Source organism: Podarcis muralis, chromosome 2 (genome assembly GCF_964188315.1).
Source record: "Podarcis muralis chromosome 2, rPodMur119.hap1.1, whole genome shotgun sequence".
Lineage (NCBI taxonomy): Eukaryota > Metazoa > Chordata > Lepidosauria > Squamata > Lacertidae > Podarcis > Podarcis muralis.
Window position 1 is genome coordinate 92,543,168 of NC_135656.1, and position 24,578 is coordinate 92,567,745.

Below are 24,578 nucleotides of genomic sequence, written 5' to 3' on the forward strand. Positions count from 1 at the left end.
GACAGAGCAAATGTGCTTGTGTTGGTCCCAACCCCTGCACAACCCCTTTTCTAAAATACATGAAGAAACTATGTATGCTGTGCAAGCCATGAAAGCTATGTTTTACCTCCATTGATAGAGACAGTATGCTTCGGCATACCAGTAGCTGGGAATTGCAATTGGGGAGAGCATTGTTTGTATTTGGGTCCTGTCAGCAAGCTTCCATAAGTATCTGGTTGGTCACTGTTAGAACAGAATGCTGGACTAGATGGGTCTTTGCCCTGAACAAACTAACGCTTCCAATTTCTACTTTATTGAGTAATTGACTGCATTTCTACACTGTACTTTATCCCAAAGGACCATAGGATGGTGCAGGGAGCACACAGGGAGAGGAGAGGGAGAAGAAGCTTCACTGTACTAATGGGACAACTTTGTTAGATACAACGTTTAGTGTGAAACTCACTCCTAAGCGGGAAGGCAGAAAGTCACAATGGACAAATGGCGATGTGATGTTACCAGCAAAGTGATGAAGAGTATGACAAATGATAATAGAGATTTGATGTGAATCTGAGGATTCTTTCCTCATATTTCTGGGATTAGGAGGAAGGATGTCAGGGGTCAACAGGGCACCATGCCAACTAAGGACGATGTGAACCCTGCTTATTTTCTCTAACAGGCCCTGTCATTTTAAAAAGAAAACAGCTGCTTCTGAACTTACTTGAAAACATTGTGGGAACATATATTGCTCTTTCAGGGTGAGCAACAATGAAAAGCCTGTTGAGAGTCAAACAGTTGAGAGGCTCCTTTAAACTTCAAATGGCAGGATTCCTATCCGAAAAGCCTTTTCCCACTACAAAAAATAAATAAAAACAACCCTATGAGATCTCAGCCCTTCATCCAAAAACAAGCTGGAAGAACCAACCACAATGTGACAGCTTAGTTTTGAAGCACGAGTGCAGCATGCCATAAAAGACTTGGAAATCTCAACACAGATAAAGATGCAACATTTCATTGCTTTTAAAGGAAGGTGTGCCGGGTGGGTGGGGGGGGGGGGGAGAAGCATTCCATTGGCACTTTTGTTTGCTCCTGGCAATCTTGCCCATTACGAAAATCAAATTCTACTGTATGTGGAGGAAAAGGATGTTATAGTGCCTTGCCAAAATACCTAGGGTCTAACGGATAAACAAAAGGGTATCTGGGATGAGTCTGTAAAGAAAACAGATTCATCATCCAACTCATATGCTTGTCAGCTTCCCTTGTGCTCCGTGCCAGTGACATATTGCCAGTCTGTGGGTAGTCACCAGGTGTGTCGGGCAGGAGGGAACCTAACAGGTGTAGAGCACAAACCTGACATTTCTTTTGTATTTATAGCATTTTTGGAAAGGGGTCGAGAAGAACGGAAAGGCACATATCCCTGCTTAAGAGGAAGCAACTTCTAAAAGGGGATGATTACCCTGTCAGAAGACAGGCGAGGTTTCTCCATGTTCTATATTACTCGATTGGCATCCCCATTGCTAGCTCAGATTGAGAGGAAGAGCTAACCTGATGGTTGCTGAGCACTGTGAGCTGTTGCTATTAATCAAAATTACAGAAACACCTGTGCTAAATAGCTTTGTGCTGATCACTCTGCGGCGCCCTGGTGGAAATCTATCTAGAGTGCCCAACTGGGCAGGTGTCTCTTCTGAATTGCTGGAAATCATTGTTCAATAACAATCAGAATAATTTTGTCCCTCCCGTGCGGTTACAAAGCAGCAGGGTGAGCTGCAGCTTCAAGCATAAGGGGAGAGCTCTTAAAGATTTCAGAAAGTTGGCTTGATCAGTGAGAGGTGGAAGAAAAAATCAGCTGACAACATTTTTGCAGGTAGCTTTATGCCTTTATTTTACATAAACAGCATTTGCACATAAAGTCATCTGTGTGGGTTTTTTTTTAGAAAAAGAAAAACAACTTCAACTGAGTTTTTAAAAAGATTATTATATCAAAACAATGTTGACTTACTGCCAAAGTTTTTAGATATATGGATGTTCTATTCCTACTGAGATTTCACCTAGTCTCAGGGTGACAGACTTGCATAATTGGGGAAACTGGCAGTAGCAATGTCACACACTTAGGATTTTTGCAAACTCTTTAAAGATTTTGTGAATAGATGGTTACCCTTATAATATAACTATTCTTAATATGATCAGCTGTAGCCTCTGTGAATGAGAGGATGAGTGAATAATTGTAAAACTGAAGGTCTGCAATGTTACCAAAGTAGGAAAACAGGTTCCACTGGTCAACAGCGCAAATAAACAGGCATTTGTTTTATGAAACAATATTCACTGGAAGAAGAAGAAAAAGTCACATTACAGGTTAACTGCCTCCTAGAGCAGGGATGGGGAGCCTTTTTGGTTTGGCCTCTTAAAATAATTTTTCCATATTGTGTCAAAAACCACAATTTTGAGTCAAATCCCTATGTGCACAAAGTTTTCTTCCATTCTTGGCGTGCTCTCAGTGTTTTTTGTACTAGACAGCTCCTCAATTTTTACTGACCATCTGTAGTAGTAAAATAATGCTATAGATGTCAGCTCTTAATAATCCCAGCATTCTTCCACTGCTGAGGGCCATGCCCTATCACCTGGTTATGGGTTCAGTACTACTCATCTCAGCAATCAGTCTATGGTCTTTCAGAAAACTTCCCATTCTCCCTCTCTTCTAATTCAGCTAGATCAATTCACAACTCAGACTTCTCTTTATGTATGCAAACATTTAAAACAAACTACTAACAATCAGAAAACATGAACCTTTCAATGAATAGCAGGTACAGTGGTACCTCGGGTTAAGAACTTAATTCGTTCCGGAGGTCCATTCTTAACCTGAAACTGTTCTTAACCTGAAGCACCACTTTAGCTAATGGGGCCTCCCGCTGCCGCCGGGCCGCCAGAGCACAATTTCTGTTCCCATCCTGAAGCAAAGTTCTTAACCCGAGGTAATATTTCTAGGTTAGCGGAGTATGTAACCTGAAGTGTCTGTAACCTGAAGCGTATGTAACCCGAGGTACCACTGTATAAGATATATATTTTCCCATGCTTATGTGAGATTACTATCCAATATATACATATATATCTTGAATCCAGATATCACAAAATTGGTAAATTTAAAACTCTGTGTCCTCTTTTTATATTTTATGTTGTTCTAGTTTGTCCATGTGGCTTCCTATCTTCCTCACAGGGTCTGTGGGCAAAGTTGTACTTAAGATTTCCAAGTATGAAACCAGACAAAGCACAAATAGTGGATACACCACATGCAGTGTTGAAAGAACAATTATGAATCCAATCCTCTTTGAAAATGCAGGTTCTTGATCTCTATCTAACCTGTGTCTAGTATTGAGTGTAAAACTTCAAATTAAAGTGCTGAAAACAGAGCAGAAAAAGCTGCTATGCAAAAAACAAAACACATACGATGTTGGCACCAGTTGAATGATGCATTGTGGCATCCCATTAAAATGGGGCAAAAAAAAAAAAATGTATATAAAAGGAGACTTTTAAACCGTGGGAAGAAGAATCCTGTGCATTTTGCTTTCAGATTGTCCTTTTCTGACCTCATAGTTGGCTCTATGATATTAAGTGGCTTCCTCAGCTCAAAGATTTTCATAGAAGACCAAGCATTCCTTTGAGTTAATGCTACTCTCCTTCAGACCTTTGAAAACATGAGAAATAACTTTGCTGTCTGCCATGCAGTGAAAAGAACAGCAGGCGTGAGATTATATAATAAAAAAAAGAAAACTTACTTTGAATCAACCATTTCTCTTCCCACTCACCCCCCCCCTTTTGCTTTATTGCTGGTTTACTCAAAGTAGGTTTTGATTTTATTCCGTGGGGCTGTTTCATCTGAGGCCAAAAACGGAGTGTTATTAATCCAGTAATCTCTCTGTGCTTTTCTTGAAAGCCACTAAAAAGTTGTGAAATATCAGGATTAATTTGCTCACCGTTGTGACTCATGATTAGGTTTCTATATCATTTATCACATTCTTCGGTTCTGGTGTGTTTTCTGGGGAGTGGTTGGTAGAATTAATGGCAGACACTGCTGCGCGGGAAACTCAGATGCTGCTTGGGTATTAACTAAAGAGAAAAATCAATGTTGTCCAAAGGTTGCCTTCAAGGAAGGAAAATAATGATTATAAAAATGTTTGTCTCTCTTCACTATCTGCTTTCCTCCTCTCTTACCCACAGACCCGGAAACTGCTACTATATAATCAGAACCAAGCATGGAAGGCTCTGACCTGATTAAACCTAGGCTCCAGGAATCTTTGCTGCCCTAAGTGGTGGTGCTTTTGGATCTGCCCATGATCCCTTGAAATCAGAGGGTGCTGGGGAAAAGAGAGTATTTATCTGGGCCAGAGGCAAACAGATAGAGATTGTCATTGTGGGTGGAGCTGAAAAGTGGAAGGTTTTAATAATATATAGCCAACACTGTTAGAAGTAAGTAATATCCAAATATCCAAAGGCAATAGTTAAATCTATGGTTTTCCCAGTAGTGATGTATGGAAGTGAGAGCTGGACCATAAAGAAGGCTGATCGCCGAAGAATGGATGCTTTTGAATTATGGTGCTGGAGAAGACTCTTGAGAGTCCCATGGACTCCAAGAAGATCAAACCTCTCCATTCTTAAGGAAATCAGCCCTGAGTGCTCCCTGGAAGGACAGATCCTGAAGCTGAGGCTGCAATACTTTGGCCACCTCATGAGAAGAGAAGACTCCCTGGAAAAGCCCCTGATGTTGGGAAAGATGGAGGGCACAAGAAGAAGGGGAAGGCAGAGAACGAGATGGTTGGACAGTGTTCTCGAAGCTACCAGCATGAGTTTGACCAAACTGCGGGAGGCAGTGGAAGATAGGAGTGCCTGGCATGCTCAGGTCCATGGGGTCACGAAGAGTCAGACATGATTAAAAGACTAAACAAGAACAACAACAACAATATCCAAAGGCAGCACAATGACCAAGTACAACAATGTGATGTCAATATAAACACTTTATATAATCTATACAGAACATAGAACAATGTGAAAAATATGAATTATGCACTCTCTGCAAAACCAAATAAACAGAAATCTTCTAAATCTCTGAAAGTCACAGAATATGCACTCTTGATGGATTCTCTTGAAAACATAGAACCAAATAAACATAAATCTTATAGGTCTCTGAAAGTCTTAATGGGCTATGGAAGTCTCTGAAAGAAGCAGTGTGACAGATTCTTATCTGGAGAAAACAAGCCGTAAAGCGATGATGTCCAACACTGCCGAAGTGGTCCGCAAACAGACGCAGTGAACATTGGGAAGGCCGCAGATTTGGCCCAAATGTTGTTAAGAGATAAAATGAGGCAAATCTATCTCATCTCTTTTACGTTTTTATTATTGGTGTGATTTGGCGGGGAGTAAATCTTACCAGACTGTTGAGCTGGTGACTTTATCTTTCCTAGATTGCATTATTATTATTATTACAGTATTAAAAAGTTAGTGGGTACTATAAAAATAGGTCAAAGTGGTTCCATTCTCCTAGTTTCAAGAAGTGCAAGTTGTTTTCTCAGTTGCTGCTATTATTAACATGGTTACGTTTTAGAGGCTGGGTGGTGTTTTGTTGTGTTATGATTGTTAATTATTTCTGTCTGCTGTTTTAATTTTTAAAAAAACAACAACAACAATCTTCTAAATTTGTTGCATATCACCTGGAGACTGATTGCTGTTATTCAACAAACACATTAATCAAATAACAATAATAATATTTAAAAGTGAAATGAACTCAGATAGGTATAGCATAAATAAGTATGCACTGTAATTATTTTATTTAGCTGAGTCTTAAGCAACTGTGTGAAGTAGGCCAATATGATTTCCACTTTAAGTTTTGGAACTGATGTTTAGAGAGTGTTGGCAATGCCTGAAGCCACTCAGAGGACTACGTTGCACTTCTTTAAATATGTCTTAAACTAGATAAGTTAATTATACACCAGGGATTAAATATTCTCTCATATATTTACATGTTAGTAAGGGACTTCTCTCTCCCCTTTTCAGAATTGTGCACACAAGTTTTTAAAATATATTCAGGTCTTCTCTAAGAACTTCTTTTTTAAAAAACAACAACACAAAACTATAATTCTATAATTTGGAATTAGTTGGTCATTTCCCTCTGGGCATAGATGAATATGGTTTTAATAAATTCAGATTTCAGACCTGAATTAGTCAAACTCATCAACCTTAAACTTCACTGCCATTCAAAATTGAACTTTAATGAAGCATAAATTCACATGCATATTCAAAATTGATTAAGAAATATTTAAAGTCCCCATCAATGGAAAATAAGGTTCACATTTGATTTACAAATTAGAAAAGTGCAATTTGGTTTTTCTTTGGAAGCCAGTTTTGTACATTTATTTCTATTAGGCCAGTTTCTTTTAATATCTACACAACTTCCTTTCTTATCAACGATAAAAACTGGACACAAACTACTAAGGACCAATAATATTTCCTTAAATCAACTATCTTCAACTCATTTGTATATAATGAGTTTATTGCTTAGACCCACATCCGCACCATATATTTAAAGCAATATTATGCCTCTTCAGTCACGGATTCCCTCAAAGAATCCTGATAACTGAAGAGTATTTGCTAGGAGTGCAGAGAATCGTTAGGCGACTCCTGTTTCCCTTCCAGAGCTCCATGGGAAGGTTTGATTGTTGAACCACTCTGGAGTGAATGAGGGTCCCTTAACAACTCTCAGCACTCTTAACAAACTATAGTTTATCAGCTAGTAGGACAAAACCTCACATTAGAGTTGTGCAAGGCTCCCAATTGGGTTTGGGGGATGGGTCAGGCTCAAGATCAGTTCAGTTCAGATTAGGTCCAATCAGGATACCAAATTGGGCCCAGACTGAATAAGGAGTCCCTTGCGCAGCCTTACTACAATGCACTCACAATTTATGTGCAATTAAGTTGTATGCATTCAGCTTTACACGCTTGGCAAAATAAAATAAAAATAAACCAAAGGGGGCCAGCATCCAGGAAAATACTTTGGCAATGCCACCCACCATTAAACCCAAAGTGCTTTGGTTATATGTGATTTTGACTTTAGGTGCTATCCCCAGAACATAACCCCCACATAAGTTATGGGCTTACTGTAGCACACATAACTGTTCTGGATGCCACAGACACCCTGCCAATTGATTTATGGAAACGTGACTCTCATATGGTTAAGGTAACTTTTGTATAGCCCAATCTTACAGGAAAATCTTTGAGACTAAAACAACAACAACAACAACAACAACAACAACAACAACTACAGTAATGAAGAATAGGGCTGGATTTAGCTGTGGATGAATCTGACCATGGCTGCCCAGGAAAGTTTCATGTGTTTTATCTATAATTCCATTCAGGATTTGCAATGAACTGTGAATATTTTTAATTCCTCTCAAGAAATGTATTTAAATATTATTTTAACACATATGTAAATATGTACCATCTTTCAAAATATGTCTTTACAATTTAAATGTGGAATGCCTCTCAAAATACACACTTTGATATAGTTATACTGCTGAAAACTGTATGAAATCTGGTTATTTAGGAGGCAGAGCCTTCCAACCTCCCCCTTACATTAGACTGGGAAGGGGTCCATCTGCTGAGCTCTACCATTGGTCACCACAAGTGTCAATCTGTTAGTAGTGACCTCCCTTTCCTGCCCACTGAACATGTTGGGCAGGTGGGAGTTCCGTTGGCAGAATCACTGCCAGCAGGAGCCAGCACTAACACCCACAAACAAGATGTTCCAAGGGTGGGGAGGAGGCAGGGCTGAACTGACCAGGAATCCACTGGGTCCAGAGCTGGTTTCACTGCCATCATGCAACGGTACTGGGCCCACTGAGCTAGTTTGGAGACAGAATGGGACCAATCCCTTCCACTGTGGCTGCCACAGGCAGCAGGGCTGTGGCCCTCCCACTTTGAAAAGCCCTTCCAGCTAGGGGCATGGAAGGTTAGAATTGCATCCAAAGTGCTGATCCGCACATTAACCTGAAAGGTGCAGATCAAGTCTTTTTATACAGGAATTTGAATATAATATACAGAATGAATTCCTCATGGCTGCCTAGCTGTTAAATCAATGGGGATATAGGATTATGCTGAAAAGGTTCCAAAATGCAATAAGAACCCCAATTCCTATTACCAAAGGTACAAAGCTGCACTCTATTTGCCTGTTTCCTAATGCCTAACTTCAAGGCTGCCTCTCTATATCTCACTGCTCAGCAGAGTGGAATGGACTGGGGTTCTTTAATTAACCTACAACTGTGATTTTCAATTTTAATTCTTTGGTTTATTTTTAAAATTTAGTCAAACACATGTTTGGGTCCAGGCTTTGGTGACGAAAATCTTGGTGGGGTGTGTGTGTGTAAACAATATTTTTATCTGGCTATTATTAACATCCAATTCTTCCATATTATTAAGCTATTTCCTTGAGAAAAACAACAAATGTTAATAAAATGTGGGTCTTTGCTGGATCCTCGGATATTAAATCCTCCCATTTCCTATGGATGAAGGGACAATTTCTTACATCCAATCTACATCAATATCCTTGACTAAAATATGCCCAGCTTAGTTTTACTCCTGGGGAAGCTTTTTGAGTTGGGAGCAAAGCTTTTTCTGATGGCAAAGTCACTTTCAGCTATTAAAGTTAGATCAAAGGATATAAGCCTACAGCCTGTCTTAGCGTGTGATAACAAAATGCACCCTTGGTATTCCTTTTTATAGGTAGCGCATGAGAACATCTTGCTGTATTCACTCATATGAACCTAAGGGTAGCACTGCCTAGTTAACAGATTCAGACTTAGTTCAGATTCAACTGAACAATTTTAAAGTATATTATGGAGATATGTTAATGAAAATAGAAAAGATCTCAAAACTGTAACAGCTGCAACTGGAGGAAAACCACTGCAGTAATCATGCTGAAGTTTGGTTTGGCTTATACCCCCAAAAGGGGTGAACTAGTCTGCAAATTTCAGTCAGTTCTGTCCAAAAAATTATGAAGTTGCGATAATTTTGGAAACAGAAAAATATGCACACATTTTATACATGTCTAGCAGAAAAGTACCTTGGCCTGTTTGCCTGTAATTTGGGATAGTATGCTTCAAATTATTATAGCTATTTTTCTTCCTGTTAGTGAATTTCCCCTCTTTTTTGTGAAATAAATTTTTATTTGATTTTCCAAAATACAAGCATACAACAAAAACAATTCCCAATCTATTTATTGAGATTGCTCTGAATCTCCTGACTCCCCCCCCCCCATCCCTTCCATGGGTCCTATTAATTCTACAGTGGTGCCCCACAAGACGAATGCCTCGCAAGACGAAAAACTCGCTAGACGAAAGGGTTTTCCGTTTTTTGAGTCGTTCCTCAAGACGAATTTTCCTATGGGCTTGCTTCGCAAGACGAAACGTCTTGCGAGTTCTTGCGAGTTTGTTTCCTTTTTCTTAAAGCCGCTAAGCCGTTAATAGCTGCTAAGCCGTTAATAGCCGCTAAGCCGCTAATAGCCGTGCTTCGCAAGACGAAAAAACCGCAAGACGAAGAGACTCGCGGAACGGATTAATTTCGTCTTGCGAGGCACCACTGTATTTTCAACTGCATATCAATTTTTCTTCTTCAACAACAACAACAACAACAACAACAACAACAACAACAACAACAGAATTTATACACCGCCCTATACCCAGAGGTCTCAGGGCGGTTCACAGAACAAGATCGACATAAAAACCTCAATATATATATAATCAAAATAAAAACAACCAAATAATACCCCCCTTACATTACAAGTGTGTTTAAAATCCTGCTAATGTTTTAACCTGTTTACAATGACTTTGTATATACATTATAAACATTTCCCATTCTTTTTTAAATTTCTTGTCTTCTTAATTCCTAAGCTTCCCAGTTAGTTTTGCCATTTCAGCATAGTCCATCAACTTGACTTGCTATTCGGGGTTATCTCTTTCTTCCATCTCTGGGCTAACAGCATCCGAGCGGCCATTGTAGCGTACATTAACAGTTTCCTTTGGGATCTCGGTAGTGAATCCCGCCCCCCGACCCATTTTGTGGAAGCCGTATTGAACAGCTTCCAAATTAGTCTGAGCAAATCGGTCTGCTTTATGAAGCACAGCATCGGGACCCGAATCAAATCTTGTGATCAGTTGCCTGCTTGCCTTGAGAGAACTAAGAACAACTTCAACTTGAGTAAGTTAGATTAGGAAAAGGGCATGAGTAAGAAGAGGCCATAAACAGTCTGTCTCCCTGTGCTGCTGCTTTCATCAAAATAAGGAGGAAAACACAAGAAATATTAAAAAAAAGAAAACACCAGTTTTTTAATGAGCAGGAGATCACACAGATCACATCTGATTTTGTTCTCCCTAAACCTCATGACATAGGTGGGAAACCAGATGCCCTCCAGATGTTGTTGGGCTACAACTCCTATAATGCTTGTCCATTAGCTATGCTGCCTGGGGATGATGGAAGGCGGAGTTTAAAAACATTTGGAGGGTCACTGCTTCCCCAGCACTGCCTTACAACAATCCTACCAAGCAGATATTACTACTTTTGTATGGCTGAGAGAAGGTTGAAAGACAATGACTTGCCTATTGTAAATTTTTGGCTGAACAGTGATTTGAAATGAGCACTTTGCATCCTAAATTTACAGATACTACAACAGTTGTCACATAAAAACATGTGCCAAGTCTGACTCCTTCACATAAGAATATTTTTTAGGGGGACACCCTATATTTTGCTTATTTTGTTACATATAGGATGTGACTGTCGCCTGAATTATTCCTTGATATGTAGGCTCCTTGTGTACGGTTGACTTGTGTATGCTGGATTGCACCAAAGCTGATCCAGTTAACCTTTGTCTTCCAAGGCTGTGAGTGTCTTGGAATGCTGTACTTACGTTCATAATCATTCATATCTTTGTATCTTCAATGATTTTCAATTAATCCCCTGGGACAGATTTTCTCTCATCAGCGCAAAGGGAGCTGATAAAGGACCACAGTGAGTTATTGTAAACACCTGCACGTCACATCATCTTTCTGTCAGTCCTGACTGTTCGTAGAATATCAATAGCTAAAACGGATTGGGCAAATGACCCTGGCACTGATGAATTGCTCACTCCAAAGGTTCCTGTGTTTTCAATCTGTCAGTTTCAGATGGAATAAAAAAGCACAAATACTCATACTTTCTCTAAAAGGGCCATTTATAAACATATGTTAAATATGACTTGTTTCATAATGAACGACTGGTAGTGCACTACAACAGAACTACCGGTATGTACTTTATGAATTTAGGAGTATTAAGGTGTAATTTTGTAGCCAAGCCCAAAGTGGACTTAATGCTATCCATATATATTATGATGATAATATATAAAGTATTTTCTTTTGAAATTAATGTAATCAACCTTTTTTCCTTTTCAAGTGTTCCAATCATATTGTAGCATGAATAATATATTCCATAAAAAGTACTACATTAAAAAGTGGAATTGTTACTATTCGTGCTCACTCCCATGAAAGGAAGCTAAGGGGTATTCTTACATTATGCTGGACCGGGGCACAAGTAACCTTTACCTGCATCCAGCTACTCCTGAGAAAGATCCTACACATTGTGATTTCAAAAGTCACCATGAAGAAAGGAGTATTCTGCTCCTGTGTTGATCTCAGAGGGGTAGTGAAGAGAGACAGAGAAGGAGGGAAAGAGAAAGAGGGGAGGAATAAGAGTGAAGCCAGCTCCTGTGGGCTCAGACAAATGAGAAGTGTCATCTTGAGGCAATGCAGAAAGTGGGGAGTGGGGGAAAGCAGGCAGCAGGACTATGAAGTAGACCATTTGAGGACTCTTGAGTGCAATTCCGACCATGTCGGCTCTGCAGTAAGCCCCACTCAGTTCAATGGGACTTGCTTCCAAATAAGTGGGGTTAGGATTCAGCTCTGCCAGTTTGATGGGGAGGGATGGCAAGTGGAGGGAGAGAAGAGGCAGGGAAAGTTTGCATCTGTTGGCTCACTGTACAATCTTACATAAAGGGACCCCTGACCATTAGGTCCAGTCGTGGCCGACTCTGGGGTTGCGGCGCTCAGCTCGCTTTATTGGCCAAGGGAGCCAGTGTACAGCTTCCGGGTCATGTGGCCAGCATGACTAAGCCGCTTCTGGTGAACCAGAGCAGCGCACGGAAACGCCGTTTACCTTCCCGCCGCAGCGGTACCTATTTATCTACTTGCACTTTGATGTGCCTTCGAACTGCTAGGTTGGCAGGAGCAGGGACCGAACAACAGGAGCTCACCCCATTGCGGGGATTTGAACTGCTGACCTTCTGATCGGCAAGTCCTAGGCTCACCCACAGTGCCACCCGCGTCCCACACAATCCTACATAGTACAATCATAAACATTCCTACTCAGAAATAAACCGCCTCAGTTCAGTGGGGTTTATTCTCAAGCAGGTGGGATTAGGGTATGATTGCAGCCTCACTTTGAGTGGAAGCTTAGAAGAAAGAGGATAAAGGTGGTGTCTAAAAGTCTAAAGCAGAACAGAGGTGCAGAAGGAATGATAAAGCGAATGAAAGGGAGGGAGACCATGCAATATGCAAAAGATTGCAGACTTGGGGCTTTGCCATGGATGCAACAAGTGACGAAGATGATGTGCTGGAAATGGGGCTAGGATTTGGCATGATGGAAGAAGGATGAAAGTTGGTGTACAAAGTGGGAGGGCGGAGATGTTGGGAAGGAACTGAATAACAGGAGGCTTTGGGAGCAGAACCTAAAAAAACTGTCAGGCCATTGGTCCTGACTGGCAACAATGTTCCCGGAGTGCAGACTCTCCCAGTCCTATTTGGAGATGCTGGGAATTCAACCTGGGGTCTCCTACATGAAATGTAGATCCTTGATACTGACCTGGAGCCCTTTACCCCATAAGATAAGGGCAATAGTAGGGAAATCTCTGCTCCATCAATGGAATCTTCCAGGCTTTTAAAAGCTGCTTAATATCTGCTTTTAAGAAAACATTGAAACGAGAGGCTGGTAGGTCCTTCCTTTAATGCAATTAATGCTCTCAAGATCCCATTCAAATAAATAGTAGTTAAGAACAATCAGTAAAACAGAGAATCTAATTGCCACAGGAGTTTGGGGGAAAGCTTTCCTACTTCAGCTGCAACACTGCACCAGAACCCTGTTTCTCAAAAAGCCCTTTAGCAAATGTGTTAGTCCCTTTCTAATTAAAATAGCACTTTCCTAATTTCCAGCATGTGACTTAAGCACTGAACTGAGCACTCATGTATTCCCCCACCCTCTTTTGAACTTAAATTCAGACTCCGCTGAACAGAATGAACGCTATTAACTCAGTATGTTTGAATGGAACAGCTATTATTTCCTCTCATACAAACTATCTTTAGATGAGGTGTGTAGCTCATTCTGGCCAAAATTATATACCAGCAGTGTTAAGTTGTGGCAAATTAAAAGGATAGCTAAATTGTTTCAGCTAAACCAGGAAGTTGACTGGTCTTGGATGGGGTTGTGCTTATATCTTGAGATGTTTAACATGTAACATCTAATTCCTTAAAAATCAGCACTGGCACACCACAGGGATGTGTGCTAAGTCCCTACCTGTATTCATTGTATACATACGATTGTGTATCATCTGACCTGTCTACTGCAATTACGGTATTAAGTTTGCAGATGACACCACCATAATGGGTTTAATAACAGGTGGAGATGAATCAGCGTATATAGGGGAGGTCCAAAAAATATCTACATGGTGCCTAGGGAACAACTTGCACCTTAATATCAGCAAGACAAAGGAGATTACAAACCAGTATGACTAACAGAGACCATGGGTGGAATTACTGCTTGCTGAATGGAATGAACTTCAGTCACCGCCTCCATTTGTGCTGTTCCTAGGGGATCTCCTGACCTCTGTAGAGCCAACTTGGAGGGCACGGAGGGAGTGGGGAGGCCCATTGTGCTAGTGGAAGTCCTTCTGGTAGCAGGGCAGGTTAGCTGAATCTGCACCCATATCTTGTCAGTACTTAAAGTGTGCAGGCTAACAATGTTTCTGATTCAAAGTGCTGGCTGTGGTTTTTCCTTCCCTAAACGGCCCAGTCTTGAAGCGCTTGAAGAAGTACAAGTCTTTGAAGGAGAGGCAGGACAGAAATATTTCAATAAACAAACTTAGTCCCAATATCTTAATATACAAGATGCTGATACCTGACATGACTGGAACAGTGCATACTTTACCAAAGCAGATCAAATATGAAGCAAGCTCATACTAATTAATTATTTGATCGCCAAACAAATGAGTTAATAATAGGTCACCCTGAGCTACCCTATGACTGAAGCTGTCACCATCTAAGGCAGAACTAGTGAAGTGGGGAATTGTTAGCAATGTTGCATTTCGGGGAACTAATTATTTGAGAGTTGTAAAGGCTTTTGGTGCAAACGATTTCCATTCCACAATCAGACTTTAGACAAACTTCAAGCAGGCATTAATGGCACCATCTTATCTGACTTTAGCAGGCATTTGTCTTAGAAATAAAAGTAATTACTTGCTTCCTCCTTGCCTGTTCCCACTGTAACACTCCTCTGATGTATACAAATTCTCCAGTTGAACAAGAATGCCAAAAGACAGTAGTACCACCTGCCAAATTATCCCTAATCATGACACTTGTGTTTAGTCTGGCTCCATACCAGATATTTTCAGGCATCTAAACAATGTTCTCAGCATTAGCACTGAGGCAATTTTTCCACGGCTCCAAAGTTCAGTTTTCATAACCTGTGCCAGGCTACATATTTTCAGTATAAAACATGTTATTGTCACGAGATAGGAGTCATTTATTTTTTTGTCAATATGAAAAACCACTAGAAGGGCCAAGACCCACAGTGAACCAGATGTGAATTTGAACCACTTGTTTAATTTTATCTACATCATATTCAAGAACTTGGCATGTGGATTTCTTCAGTCGACCCACTTTAAATATATTTTGAGCACGGAAAAATTTGTACTTTGAAGCATTAAAAAATGTAAAAAACAAAACCCACCCTAAGATGTATCAAGGTGTGCGAAAGGACAGCGAACTGCATTGAATGCTTTATTGGCCATCTGCCATCTGCTGAGTGGTCGTCAATAATGATCCATCAAACAATTAACACAGCTAATAAATTAGTCACAAAGTAACCTAATTTGCCAGCCACTAGTAGGCACCAGTTGGAAATTAATGTACTGCAGCTATTCAGGATCACACCTGACACAAAACCAGATGGAAAAGTAGCATGACATAACAGATGATGATTAATGATAAGGGTGACATATGGCACTAATTGGTATTAAGATTCTGTAAAAATCAGTACTCTCCCTACTACTGCATGTGAGTGTGTGTGTGTGTGTGTGTGTGTGTGTGTGGATACACACACACACACACACACACACACACACACACACCTCCATTGCCTTCTGTAGGGAACAATACTGCATGTACTGTTAGAATCCCTCATAAACTATATTACTCACCATCTGTCTCTTCTGTACTAGGTAGAATCTGCAAACTTTTCTTTCTTTTTCTGGGAGTTTCACTTAGCCGGTTAGCAGACTGTTGCTAGAATACTAATGAATTGCCAATACATTTCTATACCTACTATTAAAACAGTGCATATTCCTGGTCACGTTGGAAGCATATTCTGTGACCAGCACCCTGCAAGTTCTATGTCTTCAAACCAGCAGGAGTTAAATGAGATCATAAATCTGGTCTCCTTTTGAATATGAAAAAGTATAGCTTGGGCCTAGTTCATATAAGCTCTTCCACAGCACTGGAGTTTGGCAAGGGTTATGTCACTATTTTATTTTATTTTTTTAAATTATTCAAAGCATACAATACTAGTGGGAAGTACCCAGTATTGCTCAGGAATTCTAAGAAACATCTTCCTCCCTTACAAATTTATAAATGAATAATGTTATTTGTTAGTTTCTAGTGCTGTACACACACACACACACACACACACACACACACAACCTGGGTAAAGCACTGGCCCGAATCAATTTTGAGCTGGGGCTAATGTTCAATTAGGGCTTTTAAAACCATATACAGTTGGATGCTGGGGTCAGGGGGAGATGCTGTATCCCTTCCTCACCTCCTAATCACACTGCAGAGCGGCGGAAGGTTCAGTCCAGGGTGATGCTTAATTCATTTGGTTCGCAGCAGGGAACATGATAGTAATGCAGATCCCTCTTTGCCAGTGGCGTAGCGTGGGTTGTCAGCACCCGGGGCAAGGCAAGTAATTTGCTCCCCTGCCAGGTAGGGGCAGAGAGCTGCGAGTGCAAGTGCGCCCCCCCAGATGTTGCGGCCGGTGTGGCCGGCCCCCCTGCACTCCCCACGCTACGCCACTGCTCTTTGCACTCTTGGTGGGTGGTACTGCTGCCACACATTCTTGGTGGGTGGTACTGCTGTGCCAGGCCCATTTTTGCCCCAGCTGTCCCCACTGACACAGACACCATCTCTCATTCCATGGCCACCATTTACCCGACTGCTGCTACATTTTGAGAAGTGGCCACCTGAGCCAGATCCACATCAAACATTGCCTCCCCCAACCAACTCCAATGTGACCATAACCAGTGCTATTTTTCTAGAGAAAGAGGTGCTGAAACTCGCCATGAACACCTCCCTTGTTTTCTTCTAATGGCAATGGAGCCCACCTTAGAGGTGCCAGAACTGAGTTCCGGTGGGCCTGACCCAACACAGGGGCAGTAGCTGGTTCTTTTCTGCTCTCAATCCTGCTGAGGTCTGCTTCCCCAGTGTATTCCCTGCGGGTAACACACTGGCAAAGCAGACCTCTGCAACCAGGATTGCAGTGGAGGGTTAAATCCTGCTCACACTGATCATGTTTGTGGGTTCCCCTGCCGGGAGCAGGCACACACAGTCAAAGCACAATGTCAGGCGCCACACTACTTTTTGCAGAGGCTGCCTGCCTCTCCTTCTTCCCACCCAAGACCCTACTCCATGACAGGCCCAGATCACTCAAGGTGATCTGCAGCTGTTTCAACCAATTCGGTTGAAGTATGGATCAGCCTAGATCTGCCTGATTTGGTACAGGCTTTGGTTGAATTCCATACATAGACATATTATTTTGGTTGGTTGAAACCAGTGCATTTTGGAATAGCTCAGTCTGCCATCTTGATTCAAAATGGTGCACAAAGGCATGGAGGCAAAGGCCATAACCCGCTTCTTTAACACACCAAAGTGGACAATAGTATCTTCAGAGGCATCCAAATCAGTGTAGTTTGGAACCATCACGCCAAATTGGATAGTATGGAACAGCACAAAACCCTATTGCTTTCCTGTCCAATTTGGTTAAAATCAGTCAGTTTGTGAAGCAGTTCTCCCACCAAATAGTGTATACAAAACACCTATATTAGGCTGGGATATGCATAAAAAAAAGGTAAAGGTACCCCTGACGGTTAGGTCCAGTAGCGAACGACTCTAGGTTTGCGCGCTCATCTCGCTCTATAGGCTGAGAGACAGACCTGTTTGTCCGCAGACAGCTTCCGGGTCATGTGGCCAGCATGACTAAGCCGCTTCTGGCGAAATGCACTATATTGGGGAAATATACAAAAATGTATTACACTAGCCAAAATGTACATATTAGGCAAAATTGCTTCCAAAATCTGTATATTGGAAGAAATTGCTGCCAAGGAGTGTGGTGGAGTCTCCGTCTTTGGAGGTCTTTAAGCAGAGGCTTGACAACCATATGTCAGGAGTGCTCTGATGGTGTTTCCTGCTTGGCAGGGGGTTGGACTCGATGGCCCTTGTGTTCTCTTCCAACTCTATGATTCTATGATTCTATGATTCTATGAAATTGGCACTGCAATGCTGATAAATGTTGATGACGACTTCATTTTTTAGATTGCAAACTGAGACAGAAATGTGGAGAATGGACCTTATGACGGGGGGAAATGAGGAACAGAGAGAAACCGAAATTGACTGATTAGTCCACTCCTACGTGTGACACAGCAAATGAAGAGAACAGCTCTTTCCGTTCCTGGCATGTGGAGCAGAACTAGCTGTGTGGACCTGGCTGATAAGTCTTAGTGGCAACTGACTTTAGTTGGGGTTAGACCTGAGTCTCAGAACATGAAGGTATTATCCCCTCACTGCATCAGATCACTTCTGGGGCAGGGCGGGGGAAAGTTAAATGGAAAACAAGAAACTCAAAGGCATTAGAAAAGGATGATAAAAGAACAGCGGGGTTGATCTTCAGTTGCCATCACATCTGTTAACCATGAATGAAAAACAGTCAGATTCGTGTGCATTAGATTTGCAGTCCTTGAGAATATAAATAAGACTGTCTAGTGATAATATACAGCTTATTGTTATAAAGGTCAGAATGGGTTGGATTTGATAATACGCCTAATTGTAGGCAATCCACAACACACAGAACATGCAATCCATGAAGAGGGAGACCTCTCACAATACCAATAACCTTTTAAAAATAGCCTTAAGAATAGACAGGAAAGAGAATATGTGTATGCATTCATAAAGCTGTATCTCTTTCCAATTACCCCTTTAGCAAAAGAGATCAGAAAGCTGAACAGCATTTAGAGGTAAAAATCTAATGAATTTTCTTAAGACATCAAACAGGAAGCATAAGAAAAGAAGCCCAGAATTAAATACAGTCAATATGGTTTTGGAAAGAGAAGGTCACGACTCCCAAACTTTTGTAAATTCTTCAAAAGCGTGAATTTCAGAGGAGCCCTGGGGGATAGAGGGACCAAATGTTCTGTGATATTGTTTAAAAAAATTCTTCCCATAAAGACATTACCAAAGACATACCTTGGGAGTTCCTGTCTAAACTGTAAAATCAGAGCACAAGGCAAAAATTAAACAGCTGCCATTTTATAGTGATCTGGATGGGGTAGAAATAGGCAAGCTAGAATAGGCAATGAATACAAAAGCTGTCTCAGGCATGATGATAACTATGGGGAACAGGAAGCACACTGCTCTTTCGTTGCCAAAGGGAAATTTTTGTGCCTTTCTATGCCCAGGGAAGTTCAAGGACTCCTTAAGCGGGAACAGCTTGTACACACCTCCCTCAGGAGGAAGCACAGATGTAAGAGAGAGGTGTGGAAAACAATTGCTCTTTGCGTCCCTGCATCAGATCTGAAACAATTATAGAGTTGTCATGACAAAAGGCTGCACAAGGGTCTAAGGCACTGTATGTGGGTGCTAATAGTACATTCAGTTCATTCTATAATGAATTATTGACCCATCAAACAACAACAACAACAATTTATTATTTGAACCCCGCCTATCTGACTAGATTGCCCCAGCACTCTGGGTGGCTTCCAGCATATATAAAATCGTAGTAAAACATTAACCTGAAAAAGCTTCCCTATACAGTCATACCTCGGGTTACAGACGCTTTGAGTTGTGCGATTTCGGGTTGCGCACTGCGCTGAACCCGGAAGTACCAAAACAGGTTACTTCCGGGTTTCGGCGCTTGCGCATGTGCAGAACCGCTAAATCGTGCTTTGCGCATGTGCAGAAGCGCCAAATCATGACCCGCACATGTGCAGACACGGCGCTGTGGGTTGCAAATGCTGTGGGTTGCGAACATGCTTCCCGCACAGATCATGTTCGCAACCTGAGCGTCCACTGTACAGGGCTGCCATCTGATGTTTCCTAAATGTTATATAAAAGAATGTTATATAAAGAAGATAAAATATGCACCACTTTCCCAGTTTTTATAGAGAACTTCAGCTGGTCCTTGGGTGTTCCACAGGGCAGGACCTGAACCAATGGATTCAAATTACAATGAAAGAGATTCTGAATAAACATTAGGGAGAACTTTTCAATGGTAGGAGCTGTTCAACAGTGGGATGGACTACCTTCAAAAGGTGATGGGCTCTCCTTCATGGAAGGTTTTTCAAAGAGGTTGAATGGCCATCTGCCAAAGGATTCTTTAGCTGCAGGGCATTGGACTTGGTGACCCTTGGGGTCCCTTCCAGCTCTCAAATTCTTTGGTTCTATGAGCTCCCACAGGGAACGCACATGTTCTCGCCTTTCTGATATGCACATGTTGTTCTGCTTTGTAAGCAGTGCCTCTGCCATGCTGTATCACCTTTCTCTGTGGTTTCTGTTTCCTCACACAGTAGTTAAAAAAATTGCTTTCATGTAAGAACTGGAGGAACAACGGCTTTAATAGCTGTGTTCGAGAGATGTGTTTCATTAATTCGCCTCATGCTGCCATGAACATAACCCAGTCAATATAGGGGGTTTATGTTCTCTGCTTCTTTACTATGAGGATTTTATCTCTCTGACCGGTTCCCCATAGATGTTAATTTCCCTTCCATATAAAGGCTGCAGTATCTCTTCTGCAGTGGTGATGGCGTGTCTGGCATCTGCATCGTTAGAACAAGGGCTGGCTACTGTGTGACTGAAAATGACTTCTGGCAGGAGTCCTGCCTTCATGTTGCTTGTTGGCCTGGCTCTCCACATTATCCTTGCCCTTGTTTTAGGGATGTTCTTCGTCTTGTAATTGCACCAGCTGAACACATTTCCCTGAGAGCGTGCCATGGAGAAAGAGAAAGGGAACAAACCACTGAAGAGACAGAACAGAAAGTGTTATTCCAACATTACAGACGAAATAAAGATTTAAAAACAAACAAACAAAAAACCCTAAATCAGTTGATTTAGGCTTTGTTGTGCCTTTGAAATTTTTTTTTTTAAAAAACTATTATGATTTAGACTAGGTACATGCTAGAGTCGGGATTGGTTTGTTACTGTTATTTTCAGGATTACCAGAGGAATCCTGTCATGGCAGGTAAAGAAGAACTGACTTGAATGTGGATGCATCACCAAACAAATGACAGATAAACAGATGAATGTGACTGTGCGGCAGGAATGGGAAAGAAATTGGATTTCAATTTCACTGAAAGGCAAAGCTCCCTAATTTGCACATCCTGCAAAGGGAAACCCTGCCATCCTTCATACTTTTCTGATTTTGTAACGAACTTCTTCAAGCCAAGTAATGTGTACCAAAATGTATATTCTAGGGGAAAGGATTGCTTTGCAAAAATGTGCACATTGGGGAAAATTGCATACCAACATTAGGAAAAATTTACTCTAAAATGCTAAGGAATTTTCATGGGAATATGTTCACAAAATCCACAAACTGGAGAACTGAATTTAAGATTTGAACATGAGGGATGAAGATAAATTGAACTCAAAGGATTTGCCTGTCCCTACCATGTGGTGTGTGTTTCTTTTTTTCTCTTCAGTTGGCATTTCTTCCTTTCTCTTTTAAAAAGATCTCCCCACCCATTAGTCCCAATGGGAGAGAAGATAAGAATACCAGCCCTAGCCCAGTTGTCAGGAGAATGAGCTTGATGGATCTTTCTGACCATCAAACAGGTCAAGCGGAGGAAAAGGCTACCAATATTGGGGTTAAAGCAAGAGAAATGAACTATAAGACACCACTCTCTCTCTCTCTCTCTGTGTGTGTGTGTGTGTGACTTGTTTATGGGAGACCAAAACAATCTTCTGCTACGTGTAACTTCTGTTTTCTATCCAAATGGCATGAATGTTTCAAACATCCTTCAAGGCAGGAGACCTGCCAAAACTTGAACAGATAGATTTTGTGTGGTGGTTATCCTAACCACTCACTCTCACGCTCTCTCTTTCCCCCTCTCTGTAACTTTTCTGTGACCTGTATATAAGCTGTTCCAGACTTTCAGTTTTACATCACAAGAAAAACAAATGTAAAATTAATGGGGGAGGTTAGGTATACATGGCTTTTTCGTCCAGAACTTGTGTTTTACAAACCTTCCATTCATTTATTTACAATGGGGCTCAATTGATTCATCCTCCCTTCATTTTGAAAGCAAGAGTGCATTCTAAATTTAAACCTCTGAACCTTGCACCTTGAGCATTCTGTCTACTGATAGTGGTTAGATGTCTCAGTGAGGTCCATGATATTCCTACTTAAAAGATTTCCAGAATAGATATGTATCCTGCCTTGCAATTAAGGGTGGGAAAATCTGTCAATTTTCGTTTCTCTTAAATTCTGTTTCTCCCCCACACTCAGTTTATGATTAGTGATGTGTATTTTTTTTAAGTCCTCATGAAGAATTGACAACATTTTAGTGTGAATTTCTCCTAATATACACATTTTGGTACCTATTATATATGGTATATGCTAATGCTAATTTTACCCTAGGAAACACATTTTTGTATACATTACTTTGCTTTAAAAAAAAGGGGGGAATAACCAGGGACGTTTGTCTGCCACCTTCATCTTTAGGCTCCAGGCAAAAACATTCCTCTTCAACCAGGCTTTTGGTTGATTAATATTCCATGGCCTTTTAAATGTGTTTGTGGGAGGGAGGTTGTTGTTTTGTTTTGTGCTGCTATCCTGTATTTTTATCTTGTGAACTGTCCTGAGATTTTCGGATGAAGGTCGGTATATAAATTAAATAATTAATAAAACCAGAGAGGCACAGATTTCAAAGGATTGCTGTGTTTTGGTTCACATACTGTTTCAGGAAGTGTGAATTAAGTTAGTTCACCTTTAATGCGGAGAAAGTTGACTATTAGGTGCTTAATACTTCTGTAGCTGTTTATGATAACAGCAAATGCACTATTGGATTGGTTTTCTCAAAAAATGATTCGACTATCTATTTCAGTGGCTGGACCCAATTTTTCATGTTGTCAAATTGAATCATAGTCACCTATTCCCTCACGATGCACACCTCATGATTTCATAAGCTGCTGTAACTTTCTTCCACAGCTGTTTCTGAACTGTTGTATTAGTTTTAAGACAAAAGGCATATTATTATTTGACCACATTGGTTTCCTCTTCTTCTTTGCTTCTTCTTCATAACATCCTTTCTCAAGTGGGACATGTAACTATATGACATTGTTCTCACTTTTCTTATAGCTCCTAAAACAGCCTTCAAATGTTGCACATGAAATCAACATTTCAGTAAGTAGTAAGTGTTCCCTCTAGATCCTGTTTCCCGGCTTCCAGTGGTACCATTCTGCAATAATAACAGTTTGACACAATCGGTTAGGGACCGCAGTAATAGAATCATTGAATTATAGAATTGGAAGGGACCCAAGGGTCTTCTAGTCCAACCCCCCTTCAATGCAGGAATGTCAAGTGGATCATCCATGACAGATGGCCATCCAACCTCTGCTTAAAAATATCCAATGAAGGAGAGTTCATCACTTTCCAAGGCAGTCTGCTTCACTGTTGAACAGCTCTTACCATCAAAAAGTTCTTTCTGATATTTATTCAGATTCTCCTTTATTGTAACTTGAAGCCATTAGTTTGGATTCTACCCTCCACCTTCCATGTGACAACCCTTTAGATATTTCAGGATAGCTATAGTTTCTTCACCCAGTCTCCACTTTTCAAGGCTAAACATACCCAATTCCCTCAACCATTCCTCAGATAGCTTGGTTTCCAAACACTTGATCAGGTTGGTTGATCTCCTCTGCACACATTCCAGCTTGCCAATATCTTTCTTAAATTGTGGCATCCAGAACTGGACACAGTATTCCTGGTGTGGTCTGACCAAGATAGAATAGAGTGGTACTATTAATTCCCTTGATAGGGACACTATAAGCTTCTTTTGCTGCTGTATCACACTGTTGACTCACTGTGAAGCTCGTAGTCTACTAAGATGCCTAGATATTTTTCAGTAGATGTACTACTGGCAAGCCAGGTGTCTCCCATTTTGTATTTGTGCAGCTGTTTCTTCCTGCCTAAGTTTAGAACCTTACATTTGTCCCTGCTGAAATTCATTTTGCTAGTTTGGGCACATTTTCCAATCTGTTAGGGTCATATTTCGTTGTCCCCGAGAGGGGGCAATGACAAGAAAGATATTATTATTATTATTATTATTATTATTATTATTATTATTATTATTATTATTAAATCCAGATTCTGTCTTCAGCAGCATTAGCTACCCCTCCCAACTGTACTGTTAATTTTTATCAAAAGTTTTCAACATAAAATACAATAAACGTCAAACTAATCTAAAGACAAAGAATAAGAAGAAGAAGAAGAAGAGTTTGGATTTGATATCCCGCCTTTCACTCCCCTTCAGGAGTCTCAAAGCGGCTAACATTCTCCTTTCCCTTCCTCCCCCACAACAAACACTCTGTGAGGTGAGTGGGGCTGAGAGACTTCAAAGAAGTGTGACTGGCCCAAGGTCACCCAGCAGCTGCATGTGGAGGAGTGGAGATGCGAACCCGGTTCCCCAGATTACGAGACTACCGCTCTTAACCACTACACCACACTGGCTCTCAAAACAAAACAAAAACAAAAACAAAACAAAACAGGAAGAAATAAAAAATCAAGAAATGGAGAGACAGAAAAGATAAAGAACCCCCTCAGCTTAATTGGACAGTAGATCACCAATTCTGAGCACTGCTGGATGGCAAGGGTGGGGAGGAACATTGATTTTGATCCATCTATTTTTGTTGCAATAATGAGCACCAATTCATTGCTCAGTTAAAGTTATGGAAACAAACACAAACAATTATATTTAACAATCCTCAGTTTAACGCGAAGGTCTTTTA